Source organism: Glycine max, chromosome 2 (genome assembly GCF_000004515.6).
Source record: "Glycine max cultivar Williams 82 chromosome 2, Glycine_max_v4.0, whole genome shotgun sequence".
Lineage (NCBI taxonomy): Eukaryota > Viridiplantae > Streptophyta > Magnoliopsida > Fabales > Fabaceae > Glycine > Glycine max.
Window position 1 is genome coordinate 21844391 of NC_016089.4, and position 7556 is coordinate 21851946.

A 7556-nucleotide genomic window follows, 5' to 3' on the forward strand; every position below is an offset into this window, starting at 1 on the left:
TGCAACAATTGCAACATGAACCACTATCTACAATGAGAGAGCATGTGTTATAAAAAATTTTACACCTTGTGTGAAAAATATTCTCTATTTGAGATTGGGTCAAGTCACAAGATTGGCCTCCTAGAAGCCTTCTGACCATTAAAAGGTCTCCTTCTTCTTGGGGGTAGATTTCTTTACTAGATTCTTCCCTTTTTGCTTCTTCACTTTCACTAGAGAAAGGTGAAGTAGTAACCTCATCTTGGCTACTATGAATGTCTTGGCCCCTCATAATCATGGTTTTCTTGGTGGGGCATTGAGAAGCAATGTTTCCTCTTCCAAGACATTTAAAGCACTTTATAGAGTTAGCCTTCTCTTGCATACTAGCCTTAGGGGATTCCTTTTCAATTGTCTTCCCCTTTTCTAAGTTTCCTATATGATGCCTATGAAGAAATTGAGTTGTGGTGCTAAGTTGTGGCTGGATTTGTGAATCAAAATAAGTCTAAGCTCTCTTGAATTGTGTTATCCAAGACAATTGAGCATAAGCAAACACAAATTGTAACTATCCAAGCCTTAAGCAACATAAACACTACTCTTGATTTCTTGGTTGAAATTCTGGTTGATGTCAATTTTGGCACATTGTCTTCTTATCTTCTCTATGGCTTGAATACTTTGAGTTTTAAGCTGAAATTTTAACTGGATAAAATATACATATGGACAAAAAAAATGGAAAAAGAATGAACCAAAAAGAAAAATAAATGAGCAAGAAAAGGTGATAAAGATTAACGTCAAAATACACATCCAGAACAACAACAAAAAATATAAAAAAATGTATATGCTTGATTTGCTTGAAAATTGTTTATTATTTTGAGTTGTATTAGCCTATTTTAATTCTTGTAGTTGTTCATATTTTATGTGTTTCCAAATTGACATAACTAGAATTTTGCTTTGAGTCTTGTTTTTAATTTGTCAATCTAATCTAGTGTTATTCTAGGACTTCCTTTATGTTCCACCTTGGCTTGTGGTGTTGTCCTTCTACATTATTTTTTCTTGAATCTTATTGAATTAATGTCATATTAAATTTCCTTTTGGCTTAACTTTCATTTAATCTTTTGGTTTCATGCTTGTCTTTTTTTTTTTTTTTGTGTTCATGTGTTTCCTACAATTAGGATTGGAAGAGGAAATTGGTGCATTGTTTGAAGGAAGATTTTTGAGTCTTGGAGGTTAACCATCCTAGGATCACCATTGGATTCGAAGCAACCAAAGCCTCACCAAATTTTGAGTGAAACACTTGAGAAAACAAACAAGCATTGAAGAAAAATTTGAAGACCTTAATTGCTTTGTTAAATTTGTTGTAATAGAACAATTGAGTGCTGAATTTTTTTCTATTGCAATTCCTTGTATTTGGACATGCTTCAGGGGTGTATGGGGAGTCTCCAAGATACCACCTGTCGCAACGTGCCCTTCGCGGGCGAGCGAAGGAGAGGCTCACGGGTGCACTTTCCAAAGGAGGAAAGGTGCGCGGAGTCACCACCAACGTTTTATTTGTGGAAAACGTCGGAAAAACCGAAGGAAACCGGTCAAAATGAAAATTCTAAGTTCGGGAGTTGTATTTACGTTTGAGGAAGGTATTAGCACCTCTTACGTTTGTCTCGAAGGACAACAGCCTATTTTTCAGAATTGTGGAAATTGTGTTACCTTAACTTTATTTCTTTATTTTTGAGGTTGACAAAAGCGGGGCTTTTGCTCCTACGTACCCTTATTTGGAGAGGAAATCAGACCTACGTAGTTCTTTCTTATGCGTGAATCAAGTGATTCTTTTTACTTGAAAGGTGATCATTTTAAGGTGTTGGACCTTAAAAATGATCCATTTTACTTGGTAAGAAACTGAAATGATAAACTTTCAAAACCCTATTTTTGTGGACGAGCTTGACTAGGCGAATTGATTTTAGCCTTAGTTTCACTTTAGTTTATTAGTCAATTCAATTAAGAATGAGAAATCCTAAAGAGAAAACGTCCGATTGATTTTTCGCTTTATTTTACTAAAAAGTATTTTTTGATTATTATATTATTATTTTACCTCTTTTTTGATTTCCAACGTGTTTACGGCACGACCGAACGGTCGGAATTCATTTTAACCGAAATTAACGGATGATACAATTCAAACGATCGGTGGAAATTTATTTTATTTTTAGATTAAGCGAGAAACGACTTAAATAAATGGCTTAAGCACGTCAAAAGGGGGTATAAAAAGCAAATGAAAACGAGAATAAAAATACATGAAACAAAATGTGGACCACCATGGGTACATAGAATGAATTGAAAAGCTCGGTTTGAGGTACTTACCCATTGAAGACTGAAGAAAACGAAGAACGAACGATGAATGTTGAAGAACGGTCGAGAATCTTCGCGTAATTACTCACAGAAACGTTACGGAAGCGCCTCGGCTTGGATTTTCTTCACGGAAATAATTTTCCTCAGCAATTTCGAGAGAGGGAGAAGTGCCAAGAAGGCTGAACCCTTTTCTTCTTCACTCCTCCCCCTATTTATAGCAAAATAGGGGAGGAGCTTGCCACCCAGCTCGCCCAGGCGAGCTCAACTCGCCCAGGCGAGCAAGGTTGCTTCCTCCAGAAGCAACAGCCTTTTGGAGGAAGGATCTGGAAGGCCCAAGTGGGCCAGCTTGCTATTTGTACCCCCCCTTTTACTAAATGCACCCCCCTTCTATTTTTTTTGGTAATTCTTTTTCCGTAACGTTACGAAACTTCACGAATTTCGTAACGATACTTATTTTCCTTCCGCAAGGTTACGAATCCTTACGGATTATGTATTTACTCTTTTTTAGCTTTCAAAGAAGTTACGAAAACTCACAGATTACGCAAAAACACCTCTTTTCGATTTCCGCCACATTACGGAATTTCACGGATCGCGTAAGCCTGCTTCCTTTTGATTTCTGACATGTCTCGGGACTTCATTTTTTATGCAACAAAGGACGCCAAGTAATCTCAAAGCGGCTAACCAAAGGTTGCATGTCATCAAGTAATAATCCCCGGACGAAATTAAGGTATGACACCACCCAAACCTCTATTTGTGTGTAATAGCTTAGTGTAAACCGTGTATACTAAGCGAAGAGCCAGTTGGGACCTCCAAAGGGTCATCCAAGCCTTCACATAGGAAACCGTCTAGCTTGCTTTAAATTTCCTTTACCTTCCATTGTCAAACTGCCTAGATAGCTTGCTTTTTACCAATTAGTTTTTACCTTATCTTTCACACCTCTTTTAGTGTTTATTTTGGCTAGTTTCAACCATAGTTTATTTTACCTTTTGTTTTGAAACCCCCAATAAGAATGAACCACAACTTAGGAACCCATTCTTCATCTAGTGTTAATGGTGAGGGTTCTACTCCTAAGTACCCCTTGTATAGGATATTAGATGAGTTGAGATCCCTTAAATGGTGGAAAGAAAAATAAGAGAGAAATGAAAAAGGAAAAAAATAGTGGAAGAAATAAGTCAAGATGAAAGAGAGAAAATAAGAGAGGAAGAAAGAAGAAAATTAATGAAAGAATTAAGAATAGGAAGAAATACTTCCTATGGTAGTCACGAGTCTTGTAAAAGTTTGAGTGAAGAGTTAAGTGACTACTGTGGAGGGAGGCATAGGTCCCATACTAGACCTCACTCTCAAAGAAGAGAAAAGGATAGAAGGTCTCAAGAGGTTAGCATTAGCCTCTCATATTTCCATGGAAAAGATAATGTTGAGGCCTACCCAAATTGAGAAATGAAGGTTGAACAACTCTTTGTTTGTCATCATATTAGTGAAGAGAGAAAAGTTCCATTGGCTACCCTTAGCTTTCAAGTGTATGCCTTCTATTGGTGGACTTCCCTTGTTAGGGAACGAAGGATTCATGGGGATCCTCCAATAGAGTATTGGAATGATCTTAAGATTGCCCTTAGGAAGAGGCACATTCCCTCCTACTATGAAAGTGAGCTTATGGACAAGCTCCAAAGGCTTAGACAAGGGAGTATGAGTGTTGAAAAATATAGACAACAAATGGAACTACTCCTTTTAAGAGTTGGACTTAGGGAGGAGGAAAGAACAAGCATAGCTAGGTTCCTCAGTGGGCTTAGTATGAAAGTGAGGGACAAGGTTGAACTCCTTCCATATAAGGACCTAGATGAGCTAGTCCAACTTTGTATAAGAGTGGAGCAACAACTTAAAAGAAACCCTTCTTCAAAATCTTAAGGCTTTCACTCTTATCCAAGGAAGGACCAAGCCCAAGGAACTAGCAACATTAAATGCTTTAAATGTCATGGGAGAGGTCACATTGCCTCTCAATGCCCCACAAAGAAAACCATGATTATGAGGGGTGAAGACATATATAGTAGTCATGAGGAGACTACTTCTTCCGCTCCCTCTAGTGAAAGTGAAAATGAAGCAAGGGGTGAAGAGTCTAGTGAGGAAGTCTACCCCCATGAAGAAGGTGACCTCCAAATGGTTAGAAAGCTCCTTGGAGGCAAATCTTGTGATTTATCCCAATCCCAAAGAGAAAACATCTTTCATACAAGATCCAAAATTTTAGATAAAACTTGTTCTCTCATTCTGGATAGTGGATCTTGTTGCAATTGTTGTAGCACAAGATTAGTTTCCAAGTTGAACCTTAGTGTCATTCCCCACCCAAAACCTTATAATATTCAATGGCTCAATGAGCAAGGGGTAATAATAGTTAACCAACAAGTGAAGGCACCTTTCTCCATTAGGACATATAAGGATGAAGGTATTTGTGATATAGTTCCTATGGAGGCAGGGCATATTCTCTTAGGAAGGCCATGGCAATTTGATAGGAAGATCATTTACAATGGCCTAACTAATGAGATTACCCTCACCTCTCACCCATCTTGGCACTAAATTTATGTTGCATCCTTAAACACCTTCACTATTAGCTAAGGATCAACTTACAATGAAGGACAAGAAGGATGAGGTAAAGTTCGAAAAACAAAAAAAAAAGGATAGTAAGACCTTAGCTCCAAAGGTCAAGGAGAAGGAAAAAGAGGGAGGGTGTTCCTCTAAGAATGTTGTAAAGAATGAGAGTCATTTTGCAACAAAAGGAGATATTAAAAGAGCTTTGTTTCTTAAGCAATCTTTCTATCTTATCCTCTCAAGGGAGACTTCCCTTAGCATTTCCATAATTCCCACACTTGAGGCCATTCCTCCAAAGGTCCAAGAACTCTTATAGGAATTTGGTGATGTATTTCCCAAAGAGATACCCCTTGGGTTACCTCCTCTTAGGGGAATAGAAAACCAAATAGACTTAGTCCCAGGAGCAAGCCTTCCTAATAGGCCAGCTTATAGGACTAATCCTAAAGAGACCAAGGAGATTGAATCCCAAGTTAAGGAATTGTTGGAGAAGGGTAAGTCCTTGTGTTGTTGGTGCCCAAAAAGGATGGTAAGTGGAGAATGTGTATAGATTGTAGGGTCATCAACAACATAACTATGAAGTATAGGCACCCCATTCCTAGGCTTGATGATATGCTTGATGAGTAGCATGGTGCAAACATATCTTCCAAAATTGATCTTAAAAGTGGTTATCACCAAATAAGGATGAGAGAAAGTGATGAGTGGAAAACCGCTTTCAAGACCAAGTTTGGGTTGTATGAGTGGCTATTGATGCCTTTTGGGCTCACTAATGCACCAAGCACCTTCATGAGGCTAATGAATCATGTCCTAAGGGAGTTCATAGGTAGGTTTGTAGTTGTTTATTTTGATGATATCTTAGTCTATAGTGGGGACCTAAATGATCACTTAGGGCATCTAACGCAAGTTCTTTTGGTTCTTAGGAAACACACTCTCTTGGCTAATATAGATAAATGCACCTTTTGTGTTGATAGTGTAGTCTTCTTAGGTTTTGTGGTTAACAAAAATGGGGTACATGTGAACCCTGAGAAAATCAAGGCCATCCAAGAGTGTCCCACCCTAAAAAGTGTAGGATATATTCGGAGCTTCCATGGGTTGGCAATTTTCTATAGAAGGTTTGTTCGTAATTTCTCTACACCTGCTTCACCACTCAATGAGTTGGTGAAGAAGAATGTGGCATTCACATGGGGTGAGAGACAAGAGCAAGCATTTGTTTTGCTCAAAGAAAAGCTCACCAAGGCACCCATTCTAGCTCTCCTTGACTTTTCTAAAAATTTTGAGTTAGAGTGTTGTACCTTTGGTGTAGGTGTGGGAGCTGTGCTGTTGTAGGGTGGGCACCCTATTGCTTACTTTAGTGAGAAACTTCATGGTGGCACTCTCAACTACCCTATACATGATAAGGATCTTTATGCCTTAGTTAGAGCCCTCCAAACTTGGGAACATTACCTTGTTTCCAAGGAGTTTGTTATTCATAGTGATCATGAATCACTTAAGTACATTAGAGGGCAACGCATGTTAAACAAGAGGCATGCAAAATGGGTAGAGTTCCTAGAGCAATTTCCATATGTTATCAAATACAAAAAGGGAAGTACCAATGTGGTTGTAGATGTTCTTTCTAGGAGACACACATTGCTTTCTTCTCTTGGAGCTCAAATTTTAGGATTTGATAACATAAGGGAATTGTATGTTTTTGATGAGTACTTCTCTCCCATTTATGCTAGCTGTGGGCACAAGGCCTAAGATGGATTCTAGATTGCTAAGGGAGGGAAGGCTTTGTATACCCCAAGGATCCATTAGAAAGTTATTGGTCAAAGAGAGCCATGAGGGTGGGCTAATGGGGCATTTTGGAATTAATAAGACTCTTGTCTTCTTCAAGGAAAAATTCTTTTGGCTCCATATGAAAAAAAGATGTTCATAAGTATTTCACTAGGTGTGCGGCTTGTTTACAAGCCAAGTCTAGGGTGATGCCTCATGGGCTATACACACCCTTACTCATTTCATGTGCACCCTAGGTAGATATTTGTATGGACTTTGTCCTTGGGCTTCCTTGGACCCAAAGGGGTGTAGACTCTATCTTTATGGTGGTGGATAGTTTTAGCAAGATGGCACATTTTATACCATGCAATAAGGTAGATGATGTTAGTCACATCTCAAGACTCTTCTTTAGAGAAGTTGTGAGGCTTCATGGTTTGCCTAAGACTATTGTGTCTGATAGAGATGCTAAGTTCCTTAGCCATTTTTGGAAAACTTTATGGGCTAAGCTAGGAACTAAGCTTCGTTTCTCCACCACTTGTCACCTTCAAACTGATGGGCAGACAGAGGTAGTCAATAGATCTCTATCCAAATTATTAAGGGCTCTCCTAAAAGGCAATCACAAGTCTTGGGATAAGTACCTTCCTCATGTGGAGTTTGCCTATAACAAAGGGGTTCATAGAACTACCAAGTAGAGTCACCTTTTGAGGTTGCTATGGGTTCAATCCTCTCACACTTTGGACCTAATTCCCCTTCTCCTTACACTTCTTTTATACATAAAGAAAGGGTATTTAGGTTAGAGTTTGTGAAGAAATTACATGAGAGGGGTAGGAACCAAATAGAGAACCAAATAAAGGTGTATGCAACTAAAGGCAATAAAGGAAGGAAGGAGTTGGTTCTTAATGGAGAGGATTGGGTTTGGC